The sequence below is a fragment of the Rhinatrema bivittatum genome, chromosome 1 (assembly GCF_901001135.1).
Source record: "Rhinatrema bivittatum chromosome 1, aRhiBiv1.1, whole genome shotgun sequence".
NCBI classification, from domain to species: domain Eukaryota; kingdom Metazoa; phylum Chordata; class Amphibia; order Gymnophiona; family Rhinatrematidae; genus Rhinatrema; species Rhinatrema bivittatum.
In genome coordinates this window covers 127,144,903-127,163,645 of record NC_042615.1, presented here as the reverse complement: position 1 = coordinate 127,163,645, position 18,743 = coordinate 127,144,903, and the positions used below count along the sequence as shown (strand labels likewise).

At 41.9% G+C, this 18,743-nt stretch overlaps 1 protein-coding gene across 5 annotated transcripts in view; it reads left to right on the top strand.

Moving 5' to 3' along the window:
- SLC7A2 (solute carrier family 7 member 2) overlaps window positions 1-18,743 on the top strand; it is a 300,155-nt gene that overhangs the window by 77,145 nt on the left and 204,267 nt on the right. The window contains exon 1 of one of the 5 annotated variants that reach the window (XM_029587081.1): window positions 6,279-6,299. The exons of 3 other annotated variants lie outside the window; for them this stretch is intronic. The gene's annotated coding sequence lies outside the window, so the exon portion shown is untranslated. Of the gene's footprint in view, window positions 1-6,278; window positions 6,300-18,743 lie in introns of those variants that run through there. One more of the 5 variants, XM_029587091.1, reaches the window with a different exon arrangement.

Sequence of the window (18,743 nt, the reverse complement as noted above, 5' to 3'; positions counted from 1 at the left end):
CTCTAACACCAACAGTATAACCCCCCCCCCACCCTACACACTCTCACCTCTCTTTCCTCATTTGAACCCTCCTCTACCCTAGAAATAGAAAACATTTTAAAAAAGATGAGACCCTCTTCCCACCCCTCAGAAACTATCCCTACTAAATTACTACTCGCTATTCCTAAAACTATAGCCTCTTCACGCTCCAAAATCGTGAACTCTTCCCTGGAACACGGCCTTGTCCCTATCCCCCTGAAACAAGCCGTGGTCAAACCCATTCTAAAAAAACCCTCCCTCGATCCCTCCAACCTATCTAACCTCCGTCCCATTTCCAACCTCCCCTTCCTCTCCAAAATCATGGAGAAACTAGTTAACTCCCGTCTCTCTGACCACCTAGAACAAGCCAACATACTCCTTCCCACACAATATGGCTTCCGAAAACACCTCAGTACAGAATCCCTTCTCTCCCTCACAGACACTATCATCAAAGGTATGGACGCCGGTAACTCCTACCTTATCGCCATGCTAGATATTTCCGCCGCTATCGATACTGTAAATCATAACATCCTCATCAACACTCTCATCAGCATAGGAATCACAGGTACCGCTCTTTCATGGATAAAGTCCTTCCTCCAAAACCGAACTTACACAGTCCTCACAGACAACTTTACATCCCCCCCTGTTAATCTCGACTGTGGCGTCCCCCCAAGGATCCTCCCTTTCTTCCACCCTATTTAACATCTACATGCTCCCCCTCACAAACCTCCTCTCCAACCTTGGTATTACACACTTCATCTATGCCGATGATGTGCAAATCCTCATTCCCTTCACAAATTCTGTACTCACTGCTCTCCAAAAATGGAACACCATCCTCACCTCCATAAACCAACTTCTCACTGACATGCACCTAGCCCTTAATCCGCAAAAAACGGAACTCCTCCTCATCTCCTCAAAACATGCTTCCATAACCTTTCCCGCCACCCTCCACCCCCCCAATTTTCTCTCTGACACAAGAAACCTGGGGGTTATTCTCGATAACCAACTAACCTTCAAACCATACATCAAATCTATCCTTAGCAGCTGTTACTTCAAACTACAAACCCTCAAAAAACTTAAACCCCTTCTCTACTTCTCTGATTTCCGCACAGTACTTCAATCTATAATCTTCTCAAAAATTGATTACTGTAATGCACTCCTACTTGGTCTCCCTGCTACCCACATCAAACCTCTACAAACTCCTTCAAAACGCTACTGCACGTATCCTAACCAATGCCAATAAGAAAGACCATATTACTCCCACCCTCATTAATCTCCATTGGCTTCCCATTCACTCACGAATTATTTACAAGACCCTTACCCTCATCCACAAAAGTATTGCCAACGAACATTACAATTGGCTAAACCCACCTTTCCTCCCTCAGATCTCCACAAGACCCACCCGCTCCTCTCTCCGTGGAACCCTTATCCCCCCTTCAATAAAATCTACAAGACTCATCTCCACCACCAATAGGGCCCTCTCTCTCGCAGGCCCTTCTCTCTGGAACTCCCTGCCTCCTGACCTACGTACTGAAACCTCCACACCCACTTTCAAAAAGAAACTCAAAACCTGGCTCTTCCTCCAAGCATTCCCCCAATCATCCTCATCTCTTACTAACACCCTAACCCGACCACCCACCTCTCACCAACACTCCCCCCTCAAGACCTACACCCGACACCCCCCCCCTCCAAGAAGCTTCAAATCTAAACAAAGAAAAAACAAAAAAAAAACAAACAAAACAAAAACCAAAAACTTTGTATATAACCTATGTACATATTAATTGTTCCTCGAACCCCTGTACATATCTTTTCCCCATGTTCTCCATTTTCACCCTTCCCCCTCCCCCCTCCACTTGTCTCGTATATCCCTACCCTTCCCTCACCTACTTATTTTTCTAGTTAATTGCCATGTTACTGCATTTATGTTACAAACTGTTCCTTGTAAAGGCCTCGCCTATATATTATATGTTATAAGTTATCTGTAAACCGGCACGATGTGCAAACGGTTGTCGGTATATAAAACCAAATAAATAAATAAAATCATATCATATCAACTTATATCAGGTCTAGGCGTTACATACTACATGTACGCCGACGATATCCAACTCCTCATACCAATAACTTCCACTATCGAAGAGGCATTAATACTAGCAGCCTCTCACCTTGAATCAATAAGAAACATGCTAAACCATCTGAAGCTATGCCTCAACATGAACAAAACAGAATGCATTCTGATAGAAAGAAAAACAGTAGTTGCAATGGAACGATTGGCTCATTGAATTAAGCTAAGTAGTTCATGGATGGACTTTTAAATGTTGCATATAAAAAAAAGTTGAAAAAAATATTGTTGCATATAATATCTAGCAATTAGTGACTTATGATAATACGTAAGGCAGAGCCTTAAAGCGTCATGCTATATCGATGAAGCCTATTATGATGGTCACTCACTTCTAAGTTAAAAATTGTTTCATCTTATCATCAGGGTTAGTAAATGTTGTAAGCGGGGATGCATGTTGGAGTATGTGTAAGGTAACAGTTAGTACCAACTATCCATTATGAAAATGGTTGTCACTCTCTGGTTCACATTTAGTTGAGTTATATAAGTTAGAACAGCACTGTTCCTATGAAATGATAAAGCAGCTCCAAAGAAGAATGTATAATTGAAAATGATTGATCATGTTGGCATGATCACTAATTGAAATGTGTATGAAAAAAAGGAGTTTAAATTGGAATGACAGTTGTATGTTGCGCTTCCCGGCCGCGTATGCTCCGCGGCTGGGCCTGCTTACCTCTCCCAGGACCTCACCTTAGCAATTGGGTCGATCACATCATGATAGCAAGTTTGCCTTTCTGCGTTTCCTGTGTCTCCTGTTCCAGTCTCTCTGTTCCAGCGTCTCCTGTGTCTCCAGTCCCACGTCTCCTGTGTCTCCCGTTCCAGCATCTCCTGTGTCTCCAGTCCCAGTGTCTCCTGCTCCTTCGTCTCTCCATCCCTGGTAGTACACTTCGGACTGATCTCACGGTACTGACCTCTGCTTGTTCTTGACTACTCCTTGATTGCTGTCTGACCTGACCTCTGCCTGGAACTCTGACTTCTCTCTGATTGCTGCCTGCCCTGACCTCTGCCTGGAATGCTGACTACTTTCGTTTGCTACCTGGAAACCGACCTCCTGCTTGACCTCACTACATCTGGACTGATCTTCCTACTGACCCTGCCTGGCTGACCATTCTGCATATAGACTCTGGCCTTGATTCTAGCTATACACTCGGACACTCTATTCTGGCCTCCTGCGACCTCCAGACTTCCTTATCTGAACACCGACCATGCATCCTTGTTCATGGTGGACACTGCTTTGAACTTTCTAGGAGACCCTGCAAGGCCCACCTAAGACCAGGCGGCCCGGGTAACCAAGGGCTCAACCTGAGGGAAACCCGGGTTGCTATTGGTGAAGCTCCAGCTAGCCTCTGCCTCCTCCTGTGCGCCACCTCCTGGTGGCAGGCGCTCTCCGGGTCCGACCAGAGGGCCGTACCAATCCTGCACCAAGGGTCCACTCCCAGCGCAACATTGTAGTAAGGTAATTAGTTTCCCAAACACTGTAGAATCTTTTGGGAAGTTTTCAGTTTGTATTAAGATACTTGTCCCTTCAGACTCATATAAAAGACTTTTAAATACTTTGCAGATACAGCAAATTTGTTTTCTTATAGATGGAAAGTATCATAAAAGCTCATGTATTATGTAAGGTTGCTCCTAAATCTTTCAGTATATGATTGCACAGTTTAGTTGAAAGAAGATATCAGGCCATTGAGTTTAACCTTTTTTGGACTTATGAGTCATGCTTGATGCTGATTAGCTATAGCCAGATTTATTGGTTTCCTGTGGCAGATTTTTCAAGATTCTGTGGCGTAAGTTAGAAAATTCGGCGGCAATTATATCACAAATTTGCATACAGATGAACACCTCTAATTATAAAAGTTTATTTTTACTGAAATCTTTTCAAATTGTTTTTAAATATTTAAACTATATGCAAATTTAGAATTTACCAAGTACAGAAACCAGCCATTTATATAGTAAAGATACAAGTTACAAACATTTAACTCTGAAATGTCACTTTTGTTTTGTTCTGAATTTAAATAGTGCAATCCTTTTTATATTTTCTAGAGAAAGTCCTTGTCGTTTTTCCAAATATATGAGCTTATGACTGCTGAAGATGCTCTCAACGTGAGCAGTTTGTCATGCTTTTAATTATACAGAAAGATATGTGTGCATACTGTATATTGGGCACAAGATCACAGGCACAAAAGGGGATTGAAATAACACAAGTCTGAAACAATTAGCAAGACTTCTATGAACTGAAATTAATGCTGTCTTTGCCAGCTGTGAGATTCTAGCAGTTGCAGACTTTCAAAATCACATCCAAGTCTTTGTAAGTGGTGTATGGTTGGCTACATATACAATAAACTTTGCACAAGGTGAAATTCTAAAAGAACACCACTCTATCCAGGAAGTATATCAAAATCATCTTTGGGTTGATCTAAGAGGTCTTTGAGAGATCAAATATTCTGTCCACACCAACCCCTCCCTTCCTGTGTCCTACAGGACACAGGGAGAGAAACAACAAGATAGGAGGGGCTAGATTTGGGAGCAGAGTGCCCTGTAGCCTCAGTCTTCCTCTTCCCTGCAGGCTGATTATGAGGGGAGAAGCTGGAATAGGATTAGAGAGATAGCTAAGACTAAAGGCAAGCACTCTGTAGCTTTCTTCAAATGACTGAATTAAGGCGTAGGAAAGCTTCAGGAATGTTGATTATGTGGCAGGTTGTCAAGTAAATGGCAACAAGCTAATTATGGGGCAATGCAATACAGTGCGCTCAACCGAGCACAGTGTTTAACCTGCAGTTGGACGTGGGTTGTGTAGGCGCTACCGAATCCCCTTATACAATAAGGGGATTAGCGCCTCCACAATGCGTGTCCAATGCATGGCGAAACTAATAGCACTCATCACATGCAAATACATGTTGATGAGGCTATTAGGGAATCACCCTCAATGCAAAATAAAAATGTGCGCCTAAAAACACATATTTTTACACTCAAAAATTAACGCCTGCTGAACACTCTGAAAGGTTGTACAGAAAAGCAGAAAATACTGATTTTAGGTACATCCTTCTACTTAATATCGTTGCATTATTAAGTAGGAGGAACAAAAACTTTGAAAAAGTTTAAAAAAAAGTGCTGGCGGTCAGGTTTGGGAAACGGACACTTAGTTAACAATCGTCCGTTTCCTGAACCCCTGGCTGGGTGTCTAAACTGACAGACAGCCAGCCGCTCACAGGCTCCCGCTGTCAAGGAGGCGCTAGGGGCGCTCAAGAGACCCTAGCGCCTCCTTGAAAATGCGACCCCTAATTTAAATATTGCAGGAAGGGTGCCTGGGGGCATGTTAGGAAAGCGGGTGCTGAACACTCAGCGCCCACTTTCAGCGCATTTTTATTTCATCGGCCCCTATGTGTTTTCTCCCATGGTTGTCTGCACAGTTGTGGGAGTCAAGGAACACTTTCTATATATACTGCTAGAAGTTAACAATGCAATCCTTTCCATGCTCTTTGTTTGCATTTTTACCTCTTTGGATATTGAAATAGATTCTCAAAACTGGATCATACTCTTGGCATCTGGAGGTGTGACATGAGACTGCAAATCAGTTATGTAGATCTCTTCTTGATGAGGCACTTCAGCATAGTCATCTCCAAAGTTGACTGTATTTCAATGCTCTCTAGCACTATCTTGCACTAATGTACCTAGTAACAAGTAGGAGATATTATGCGGAGGAAAGCATAACTTTAAACATTTATTTTATTTTTACTATTTGCAAGGTATTTGCCAGTAAATGTTTCTTTCCCCAGCAGTGCATTCTTCCCTTAGAAGTTCCTATCAGGAGACTGACACTCCCAGATTCTGCCTACTAGGGCTCTGCAAGGAATAGAATTCAGCCAAGAATAATAAATCAGGCAGAAGTTCATACATTCAGATGAAAATACCTTTTTATTTTTTAAAAATTATTTTTCCTTTTGGGGGTGAGTGGGTTTCATGCCTCCAGTTATTGACCTTTAGTGTTGTTTTGTTGAAGATAACGTTTCTCCTGGAATTTTATTTTCTCTTGTGTGTAATTTGCACAGACTGTGCTAGATATTGGTGGATGGAAGCTGAAATCAGAAATGGCAGTTTGATAAATAATTCACTAAAGAGAAAAGCTGGATCTGGTGATAAAGACAACTGGAAACCTGCCATAAAAGAGGTAATAGGCGTGATCAATTCCCTTAACAATTTTCGGGGCAGGTTTTAGAATGTATGCAGGGCCGGCAAGGGAATTTGTAATGGGAAGTTTCCCTTTGAAAATCTTGGGCCAGCCAAGCGGATACTTAAAGTCCTACTGACTTTGTACCTGCTTAAGAGCGGGCACAAAGCGCATGATAGAAATCATACACTGGGATGTCAAAATGAAATCCTCACCATGTCTGGTGCGTCCTTTTAGGCCTTGGGCACCGACCATTAGGGGTTCGCCAAAGAGAAGCCATGTGGGGCCGCGAGTGGAGCCTATCCCGCTCGCGGCAAAGAGGAATAAGAGATTCAGGAGGTGCGAATGAGGTAGGAGTCGGGGCCAAGATCGGGAGGTGGCACGACGGGGGCGGGGGCGCAAGGCAGAAGGTTCACCTAGGGAGCCTAATAACCTTGCGCCGGCCCTGATCCGCACACATTGTGTGCTCGCTCTGCTTACCCCTGCACAAGTAAAAGTACCCTCGCTGTTTCACAACACCTATATCTGTACTCCTAAGGGGAAGGCAATTCTCTGCCCCCACTTTTATCTGAGTAACTGCTTAGTTTCAACTTAAATTCTCAACAATAGAAGACATAGAAACAAGTTGCACTGACAGGGCAAGATGGGTGAAGCTGTGGCCGTGATCGACAATAGTCCAAACCCAGCATGGATAAAAAAAAACTTGTGTTGTAAAGTGAAATATATATATATATAGATATAGATATAGATAGATAGACAGATAGATAGATAAGCTAGATAGATATCTCTCTATCTTTAGAGAATTAGCCTAGATAAATCATCGTTCAGTAGTTAGTTTCCTTAACTGGTAATAAAGAAGGAGATATGTGAACATTTAAATATGCCTAGTTTCCTTTCTTGGTATAAAAATTTGCACAAGGTTAAAAGAGCATTTGTTACATAAATTTCTGTACAATAAGTACATCAGAAAATTTTAAAAGAGGTGGAATCAGCCGGTGACCATAGATGCCAACTAATGAAAATATTCGATTACACTCCAGACTACTCAAAGTCTAAGATTTCAACTGAACTGACCTGTTTCCCTACAGGAAATAAAAAGAGGATTCCAAGTGCTGGGGGCATCAAGGGCACATGAAAAGTCTGGGCGGGGGTCATGGGGTGCTCTACTGTCTGTGGCACAAATATGAATGCAATTGGAAGAGCCCTTCCCAAGTTATTAGGGAGGGACAGATGCACAGACATGGTTATCTCATAAGGGCAGTTTCCTGCTAGGACAACTGAGCTACAAACAAGGTGGTTTTGTACCTACCTGTCACCCGTCGACATGAAATATGTCATTTAAATATACAGTAGTTTAATTAAACATTGCACTTTGATGTTTGTCTTCTAATTTATTGTCAGGTTCCCATGCACCGCACCCTACAGTTTAATTGTGCAATCCTAATATGAGGGTTAACACACTGAGAGCAATTTTCAAAGGACTTCTGTAGGCAAAGTCGTGCTTTACCCGTAGAAATGGCCTTTTAGAAAATTGCACTCCCAATACGTGTATAAATGTACGCGCGTGCACACAAACACACACACACGTGCTATATGCGCATACGTTTCTGTGCTTAGGGAAGAGATGTTCCAGGGAGTGAAGTCTAGGCGAGCTTGGGAGTTAATGTGCATTCTTTTTGATTTTAGAAAGCATGCATGTAAATTCTTTTGGCCAAACTGTGTGCGCTGAAGAGCAGGTAATAGTTTGCATGTAATTTTGCTGGGATGATTTTCAAAGCTGACTTATGTGCATTGAAAAATTTTAAAATAATATACATATTTGCCAGCTAGCTTATGTACGATGCAAATGGTCTTCCCACTGGAAAAAGTTGAGAAGTCTCTCCAGAGAGCAGGCCAGGACTCTTGCTACCTCTCTTCATTTCTCCAGGACATTGACTCCCCCCAGTGTCTTGTGGAGACATCTATAAAGTTTTTCACAATGACCTATCCTTTTAAAAAATTATTTAAAATTGTTAAAACAGCAGTGGATTATTTTTTTTCTATTAAAGATTTTGATTGAAGATCAATGATTAAATTGCAAGGACATGAACAAATCAGTAAGAGGTAATGATTGACATTCATTTTCAACTTTCTATACAACTGTACCCCCCATCCCCACCCACCCTCGCCACCTGATACAGTTTATAATAGGAATAACGGATAACACTACCTGGTTGTGTATTAGCATGTCATCGTGTTTGTTTCCATTCACTATCCCCTTTACTACTCAGTTTTGTCATCTGACTGGACATATTTTATACATGGGAGCTCATCTTCCTTCCAGGAGCTCGCAGCTTCACCAGGAGCTTCATCTTTCTTCCTCTGCCTTGGTTCCAGGAGATTCTCTGGCTTTCAGCTTCTCCAGGCACAACTACACTCTACCCATGCTGATTCTACACACAATTCATTCTGATATTGAACTCTAAATCTTGCTTTAGAGTATTCAGGGGCGATTCTATAATGAGGCAGGGTGAAACAGTCACCTCAGGTGGCAACTGTTCCTCCAAAAATCCCCTGTGGTGGCCACCTCACTATGACTTTTGATTTCTAACACCAGCGGGGTTACCATACCCTGCTGGAAGGAAAACCTGTGGTGCTGTGCGGCAACATGCTAGCGGGGTTCCCACTCCCACTAGTACTAGAGAGGTCCCCCATGGTGGTGCTGGAGATGACAAGCTAGCAGAGTTCCCACTCCCCGCCAGCAATAAGATCTAGCAGGCCACCGGAATGTCCTCTGCTGCCAGCGGCAAAAGAAGGGGCCCACTATGCCACGGCTTTTCCCTACAGCCAGCAGCCAATGAAGAGATCCAGTGAATGAGAGAGAGAGATACTAAGTGCCTGTGTGTGAGAAACTTTCAGAGTATATGAGAGAGAGCCTATGTGTGAGTGTGCCTGTGTGTGAGTGACAGAGTGCCTCTGTGTATGAGAAAGAGGTTAACGTTTTTGCGCCTTCCTCCAATCTTTGAGAATCTCAGGATGTCTGGAAATCTAAAGTTCCCAGGTATGGAGAATGGGGATTTTTTTTAATCCACATTAGTTTTATTTATTTATTCTTTATTTGATTTATATTCCGCTTTTTCAGGCACTTCAAAATGGTTTTAATTAATGGATGTGATGTGTCTGCTGTTTTGAAATATTTTATTGGTGTTTGGTAATTTTTTAAACATTTTTGTATGTGCGTTTAATTATTGAATGTTATTTCTCTTCATCGGCTGATTTGACATTGTTTTTATTGGTTTAGCTAGTTTTATATTTGATTGTATTCAATGTTTGCATTGAGTATATGTTTGAGTTTTTGTGATTTTCAATTTAGTTTTTGTCTGTATCTTTCTATTTATATTTTATGGTCTCTATTCTGTATTGGATGAGGGTTCTGTCATGTGTGACTGAGGTGAGGTGGTCTGCTAGCATGTAGTTTTTTTGTAAGGATCTTTAGCAGCCTGCCTTGTTCTGTTTTCCTAATAGGAGGTGTATTAGTGCTCAGGGCCTGATGTAATATTTTCAGTATTGCTTTTTTATAGGTTGCGTACTGGCAGTTATGATAGGAAAGGCTTACAATGTTGAAATTATAGTTCAGTTTATTCCTGGCTTTCTGTTTGACAAGCCCACAACAATGCACTTTTATCATAGGCATCCAGTAAACTGCCTTTTTTTTTAGTATGAAAAAGGCAGTTTATTAAGCTTATTAAACTACTATTATTGAATGTGGGGTTTTTTTTCTCCTGCATGTAAATATTATATATGTTATAAGTGGTATTTTTACTTCAGAAGATTGTACTTTTGAATGTCCCTTTTCCATATAAAATATCTCTTTTTAGGTTGGAGAAGTGAATAATAAACTTTAAAATGGGAAAAACAGCATAAATTTGAATTGTGTGGTGAGAGGGGGTAAAGGGGGGAAGGAAAGGCTGTATATCTTTGTGTCAGCCCTAAGAGGGTGCCACACCTACAGACTCCCGTATCCCCAGGGGGGCAGATACTGGGGAGGGGTTGGAGGAAGGCAATAGGGAGTGGAGGGGTAGCCTAATTAGGGAAACCGGCGTTCCAATCCCACTGCCCCTCCTTGTGACCTTGGGCAAGTCACTTCACCCTCCACTGCCTCAGGTACAAACATACAGGCCGTTACACTGCTGTTGGACGCGTGTTTTCCCTTACCCCTTATTCAGTAAGGGGAGGAAAACGCGCACCCAACCCGCGGCACCTAATAGCGCCCTCAACATGCAAATGCATGTTGATGGCCCTATTAGGTATGTGCGCGGGATACAGAAAGTAAAATGTGCAGCCAAGCCGCACATTTTACTTTCAGAAATTAGCGCCGACCCAAAGGCGCTAATTTCTTCCAGCACCGGCACCGGGAATATCATAGAGATATTAAGTCGGAGGTCCCGAAGAGTAAAAAAAAATAAAAAAATTTGAATTCGGCTCGCAGCTGTCAGGCCAAAAACCGGATGCTCAATTTTGCCGGCATCCGGTTTCCGAGCCCGTGGCTGTCAGCGGGCTTGAGAACCGACGCCGGCAAAATTGAGCGTCTGGTGTCAAACCCGCTGTCAGCTGCCGTTCCTGTCAAAAAGGAGATGCTAGGGACGCGCTAGTGTCCCTAGCGCCTCCTTTTACCCGGATCTACTGCCGGACCTAATTTAAATACTGAATCGCGCGCACTGGCGAGTGGCCGGTGAGCACGCCGGAAGAGCGGGCGAACGCCTGCTCTCCCGCAGACTTTACTGTATTGGCCCGATAGATTGTAAGTCCTCTGGGGGCATGGAAAGAACCTGTAGTACCTGAATGTAATCTGCTTTGAAGTGGCAGAGAGGCGGAATATAAATCAAATAAATTAAAATAGGGTTCTCAGGAGTGTGGCAGGGTTGACAGCTTCCTAGAAAGTGTGTCAGTGATTCACTCCTTTGGGAACCCTGCCCCGCCCCCCTCTCTCTCCCCCCTTCCCCAGCATTACAAATCACCAAAAGGGCCCAACTCCGTGGGGGACTCCCCCTTCCCCTGGCCCTCTTGGTGAATTCACCTGCACTGCACAGCAGGGGTGGGGTTGGCGGGTGCTGCATTTCATCCCTTGCCTCAGGCAGCAGATTGACTTGCACCTCCTCTGCTCAAGGAATTCTGAAATCTTCATACGTTGAAGATATGATTAAGAGTAGATATGATAGAGGTTTATAAAATGAGTAGAATGCAATGAATAAAAGTTAATACTTTTACACTTTCAAAGAGTACAAAGACCAGGGGATACACAATGAAGTTACTGGGTAATACTTTTAAAACAAGAGAAAATTATTTTTTTACTCAACGCATAATTAAGCTCTGGGATTCGTTGCCAGAGAATGTGGTAAAAGCTATTAGTGTAGCTGTGTTTAAAAAAAGTTTGGACAAGTTCCTGGAGGAAAAGTGTCATTAACCATTATTAAGCTGGAGTTACAGAAATCCTTTGTTTATTCTTGGGATAAGCAGCCTGGAATCTATCTACCTCTTGGGATCCTGCCAGGTACTCATGATCTGGATTGGCCACTGTTGGAAACAGGATACTGGGCTTGATGGATCCTTGGTCTGACCCAGTATGGCAAATCTTATGTTCTTATGTTATACAACAGGAAACCATGGTTCACATCTGAACTGAAGACCCTCAAGCAGGATCTCAGAAGTCATGAACATAGTTGGCGCAAAAATCCCTCCACCACAACCCTAGCGGCCTACAAATCCCGCCTAAATGCCTACAGGAATGTCATCAACAGAACAATGAAATAATTTTTCTCAAAAAAGATACATCACTTCATCTTTGATTCCAAAGCTCTGTTCTCCTACGTATCAGCCCTCACCAAATCATCCACACCTCTCATTCCAGATGACCAAGCCACCAGTAAAGCCAAAGAATTGGCCGACTACTTTGAGAAAAATATTGCCACCCTTATCGCGCCCTTCACGGCGCCCATTCCTCCACCCCCTCCCGTATTCTCTACCTGTCATCAACGAAACACATCTCTAGTCTCCTTCGAGTCCACGTCTTCTCTAGAAATAGAAAACATCCTCAAGAAAATTAAACCCTCTTCACACCCGTCAGACCACATACCGTCCAAACTGCTCTTCACCATTCCGAATATCATTGCCAAGCCCATAGCAGTTGTCATAAACTGCTCTCTTGCTCAAGGGCTTGTCCCAGACCAACTCAAACTTTCAATGCTGAAACCTCTATTTAAAAAAACCCAACCTTTCACCATCAGACCCAGCCAACTTCCGCCCCGTAGCGAATTTGCCGATGATCACCAAACTCATGGAAAAAAATCGTAAATAAACAGTTATCTGAATACCTTGAAGAAAATGATATTCTCGCCCCGACACAATTTGGCTTCTGCAAGGCACTAAACATGGAATCATTACTATCTTCTCTCTCGGACACCATTCTCCTAAACTTGGAAAAAGGACAACCATATCTACTCGCTGTTCTGGATCTATCTTCGGCCTTCGACACTGTGAACCACACTATCTTATTACAGCGACTTGCAGACATTGGCATCAAGGGAACTGCATTCAATTGGTTCAAATCCTTCCTTGAAAATAGGTTCTTCACGGTGAGGATCAACAATAAAGAATCACACCCAGTCAGATCCAACCTGGGAGTCCCCCAGGGATCATCTCTCTCACCCACTCTATTCAACATCTACCTCCTCCCACTCTGCCATCTACTCACTAACCTAAAGTTAACTCACTACCTCTATGCGGACAACATCCAGATCCTCATCCCTATCACAGAGTCGCTTCACAAAACCTGGTCCCATTGGAATAGTTGCCTCCAATCCATCAACCGACTTCTTACTAGCCTCAACCTCGTCCTCAATACCAACAAGACAGAGATCCTTCTAATAGCACAGGACAACAACATCGTTCCTCTCAACTCCCCAAGTTCTTCCCAACTATCCAAAACTACAGTTAATCACTCTTCACATGTGAGAGACCTGGGTGTTCTGCTCAACAACCAGCTTAACTTGAAAAAATTCGTAAATAACACCACCAAAGAATGCTTTTTCAAATTGCAGGTACCAAGAAAGCTAAAACCACTCCTACACCTCCGAGACTTCCGCTTGGTGCTCTAATCAATCATCTTGTCTAAAGTTGATTACTGCAACTCCCTTCTTCTGGGTCTACTGGCTAACACCATTAAACCCTTACAGATGGTCCAGAACGCGACTGCCAGGATTCTCACCAACACAAACAAAAGAGATCACATCACCCCCATCCTTCAGAACCTTCACTGGTTACTAATCAAATTCAGGATTCGCTTTAAAGCCCTCATGATGATCCATAAAGCCTTGCATAATATCTCCCCCCTCAATCTAACCTTCCAACTACGGCCACACATCTCAAACAGACCTATCAGACGAGCATACAAAGACACTCTGTATACCCCACCTGCGAAAACCTCTGTAAGGAAGTGTGCCCTTTCCATAGCTGGTCCCCCCCTTTGGAATTCCCTCCCTCTGGACCTCCGCCAAGAACCCTGCCCTCTGGTTTTCAAAAAGAAGCTAAAAACATGGCTTTTCAGCCAGGCCTTCTCGGAGGGATAATCCTCTCACTGAGGCTCCCCTGCTAATGCCCAACTATAGACTGGATACTCGACTCTTAAGTCCTTAACTATACCTGCACTCCATATATCCCCCAGTTCTTCAACTATACCGGGAGCCAGAGACTACATTAACCCCTTCACCTATCCTCGGATCAGTATGCAGCTAGAAGTCACCTAGTCCCTCTATGAATCCTTAAGCTAAACGTTCTTAATGCATATTTGTTTGATCTCTTCCCTTTTAACTTGCCCACTAGCTAAGTCAGCCCCACCCGTTTATTCCATCAGATACTCCAATTTTCCCTTTATTATGGCGTTCCCCTAAGATTAGTTGGAAGTTTCATCATGTATAGCCCTATGTTTCTATTATATATCAGTATTGTTCTATTGTACCACATGTTCTTTGTTTTCTTCATGTTTCATTGTACCTGCCCCACGGCGACTGTTCAGTTACTATGTAAACCAGTGCGATATGTATCCTATACAGGAACATCGGTATATAAAAGTTATAAATAAATAAATAAATAAATATACCTCTCAGATGGATAATCGACCAATTAAGCGTAATTCAATAAATATGTAATAAAGAAATAAAGAAATGCTCTCTCATAGGAACGTGATAGATATATTAAAATATAGCCTAAGTCTTCCCATTACATCATAGGAAAATACAGATAACTCTTCACTATCTTATGAATGGTTTCCAAATCTTCTGGAAGGTCTTTCTGCTATCATTCCTGGAAGCAGTTATGGCTGCCATCCTATAATTGTAGCATACCCTTTGCAAGACCACCGATAACGGGGGAGGTTCTGAACATCTCCATGCTATCTCACAGTGGGCGGCCACATATATTTGTTGGGACAGCTGCTGCTGGAACTTGTCCAGTTTGGGAGATGGCATATTAAGCAAGGCAAGGCCCACATCATACAATTCTCCCACTTCAAGCATTTCCCGTGCCCAGACTAGTAGTTAGTTCCATAATGGGGAGATAATTGGACAGTTCCACCATATATGGAGAAAGGTTCCCATATTCCCGCATTGTCACCAACAGTAAGCACTAGCTGAGGGATACATGCAATGTATGGTGTTATATGCCATTTCATTAGGAGTTTATAACAATTTTCTTGCTATTGCATCAAGACGGAATGATTACTTACGGATGTGTATATACTGTCCCACATTTCAGGAGAAATGGTTGTTCCTAGATCAGCTTCCCAAGCGGAAATATAGGGAAAAGTAGTCTTAGGGTGGCTGTTGAGTATGGCGTATAGTTTAGACACAAGACCTTTTAGGCGTGAGACTCCAGAACAATAGTGTTCAAATAGTGTTTTACCAGGGGACATTAAAAAATGTTGCGCCTGAGCATAGGCTAGAAAATCCAGAGCACCAGGCCATACTGTTCTGAGAAGGAGTCATAGGACTTTATGGAGCTTCCAGAAAGTAGATGTTCAAAATATATTATTCCCCTATCTTTCCACTTGACAAAAGCTTTATTCTGATATCCCATGGGGAAAGCAGAATTTTGATATAGGTAAGATGAGTAGAAGTAGTCCCGCTTCCCTACCAGTTTGGTTTTCCACTTTTCCCAGATCCTGAGCGTTGTTTGTAAGGCCATAGGTGTATTACTGATTGTGGACCATGTGTGCTTAGGTTGCCATGCTAATGCAAAGAGTGGTTCATTTTATGTATTTTCTTTAAAAATGTAAACCATTGTGATGGTATGTCTGAAAGACTGTATAGAAAAGCTGATAAATAAATAAATAAATATTACCCACTAATAATTGTTCAAACTGCGCCCATTGTTTCAGGTATGAGTGATTATGAATATCTATGATAGCTTTCAGTTGAGAGGCGACATAGTACCATGTTAAATTGGGTACACCTAGTGTGTCGTCCCCCCCCGGTTTCTAGGTTGGTACAGCAAAGAGTGTGATATCCTAGGCAGATGCCTCCTCCAAATGAAGTCGAATACTCTCTTTTGCCACCTGCGAAGTAACACAGGGGAGAGGAGAATCGGTAGTGTTATAAAAAGGTACAGAAAGCGTGGCAATATATTCATTTTAATTGCTGCAATCTGCCCCATCCAGGAAAAGTGTAATCTGTCCCATTTTGTAAGATCTGAGTCTATATTTTTCAATAAAGGGATTTAATTTAGAGAGATCAGTAACTTCCGAGTTTTGGCGAATTCCTAAGTATTTTATCCCCTTTTTTGCTCATTTAAATGGGAAGGCTGATTTAATATCATTGACCTCTTCCCTGGAGAGTGTTAAATTTAAAATTTCTGATTTTTCAAGGTTGACCTTGAAGCCGGAGACTGAGCTAAAGCGATCTAATTCAAGTGGATACTGCAGAATGATCCTGCAAGACTAGGAGACTGGGTATCTCAATGGCACATGAAATTTAATGTGTAAAAGTGCAAAGTAATGAATATAGGAAAAAATAATCCCAATTACAGGTGCACAGTGCTAGGTTCTGTATTAGGAGTCACCACCTAAGAAAAAGACTTTGGAGTCCTTGTAGACAATACATTGAAATTCTCAGCTCAGTGTGCGGCAAATAGAATGTTAGGAATAATCCGAAAAGGAATGAAGAATAAAATGGAACATATATTGCCTTTGTATAGATCCATGATGTGACCACACCTTGAGTACTATGTGTAGATATAGTGGACATTGAAAAAAGGTTCAGAGTAGGGCGACAAAAATGATAAAGGGAATGGAAAGGCTGACCTATGATGAAAGGCTATACAAGTTAGAGCTCCTGAACTTGCAAAAGATACAACTGAAAGTGGCTTTGATAGACGTTTATAAAATCATGAGTGGGGTGGAATGGGTAAATAAAGGATGGTTATTTATCCTTTCAAATAATACTAAAATAAGTGGACAATCCATGAAACTAGCAGATTTAAAACAAATCATAGATAACTGCTAGAAGTTTGCTAATACATTTACTGGCTATGGGTATATCGAGATCCGAAACATACCTCCCTTTAAGCTCTGACTTCCCATATGATATTGTCCCCCATACCCCCCCCCCCCCCCCCCCCCCCCACCCCATGGATTTCCCCCGGCCTAACACTCATTGCCTCAGTGCGCCTTGCAATGATTTGGGTGACGATATATAAGAACTATACCTCAGCAGGCCCATATATGATTGGTGTCATTAAAGACCAAATTATCTGAAACTTGATGTTATCACAAATGTGCACAGTGTATTTTGCTTTGTCATTTTCTAATACTTGATAAAATAAAAATTGTCAATATAAAAAAAAAATCCAAAAAAACAAATCATAGAAATACTTTTTCACTCAATGTACAATCAAGCTGTAGAAGCTGTTGACAAAGGACATGGTCAAGACAATTAGTATAATGAGGTTTAAAAAAGGTTTCAACAAGTTCCTGAAATAAAAGTTCCTGAAATAATATTAGCTAGGTATACTAGGGAAGGATATTGCTATCCTTTGGATTGAGTTATAAGAAATAGATCTATTTGGGATCTGCCAGGTACTTGTGACAAAGACAGAATGTTGGGCGCAATTGACCTTGGCCTCTCCCAGCATGACATTTCTTATATTTTTATGTAGGTATCGCACCCCCCCCCCCCTTCATTAGATAGATGCATCGAATTTAGGGGGCCACAAATTTCCCTATGCAGCTCTTCTATGTCCTAGACCTCTCCTTTTCTCACACATGCCTCACAAGAGCCCCTAGAGACACCGGGGTTCATCTAGTGGGAGGGAGGTATTTGTATTTTATTCAAATTTTTTGATCACTTATGCCTAGACCCTAAATAATATACATAGTCACATATATAATTAAGAAATAAATTAAAGTTAAAACAAAATGAATAACATAAATAATCACTACTCTTAAGCGATAGGACAATCACAAAGATTGTCATCAACTAATTTCCCAGCCAGAAGATGTTATGTTTATAAAAAAATCATGCAAAAGTCTGACACAGCAGGAAGGATTTGAGGAATGTTTTGAAATTTTTCGTACATTCCATGAGTCGTAATGCTTCAGATTTTGTATTCCAGATAGTAGGTGCACCCACAGAAAATGCACAGTCTCTTGTTACAGCCAATCACGCAACTCTCACTGAGGGTACCTCAAGGAGGCCTCTTTGTTGGGATCACAGAGTCCTTGATGGTTGATAGATCCAGAATCGAAGGGAGAGAGTTGACACTAAGCAATTTGTGAGTCATGAAAAGTACTGAACTGAATCCGAAACTGTACTGGCAGCCGTTGCCGCTGTAGCAGTGTTTGAATAATATGATCATTACGGTTTTTTCCATTAATTAAGCGGGCTGTAGAATTCTGAAGCAGCTGTAAAGGCATCACTGATAATGCTGGCTTTATAGTAATCTATTATCGTTCGTATAGACACTTATACAAACAGTCTGCCCCTGGTACACTCATGGTTGCGGTCATTAAAATTTATACTCATCCCTCTTTTCTTACTTGTTGATGGCATTTACAGATGGGAAATTTTTCCATTTGGGATGCAGATAGCAATAAATCATGACGCTCAAAGAAAGATTTACTTAAAGTTTGAAAATTAAGATCCAGGCCAGTATGGAAAAAATTAAAAATAATCAGGAAAATCATAATCCAAAAAGCAATAGTGTCTTTATCCATGGTAAATTCCTATGTTGTTGTTCTTCCAACTGAACCAGTTTCCAGCTTAAAAATGTCTTCCTTCTGGAGGGAAGGGTAATCCTCTGTAGCAGCTAGCATATGATAAGGACCAAGATGTCCAAAATCCCTTGCTCAAAAAACTCTTAAAAACAGGTAACCAACAGTCTCTCCCCAAAAATCTCTTCAACAACAACAAATCCCCA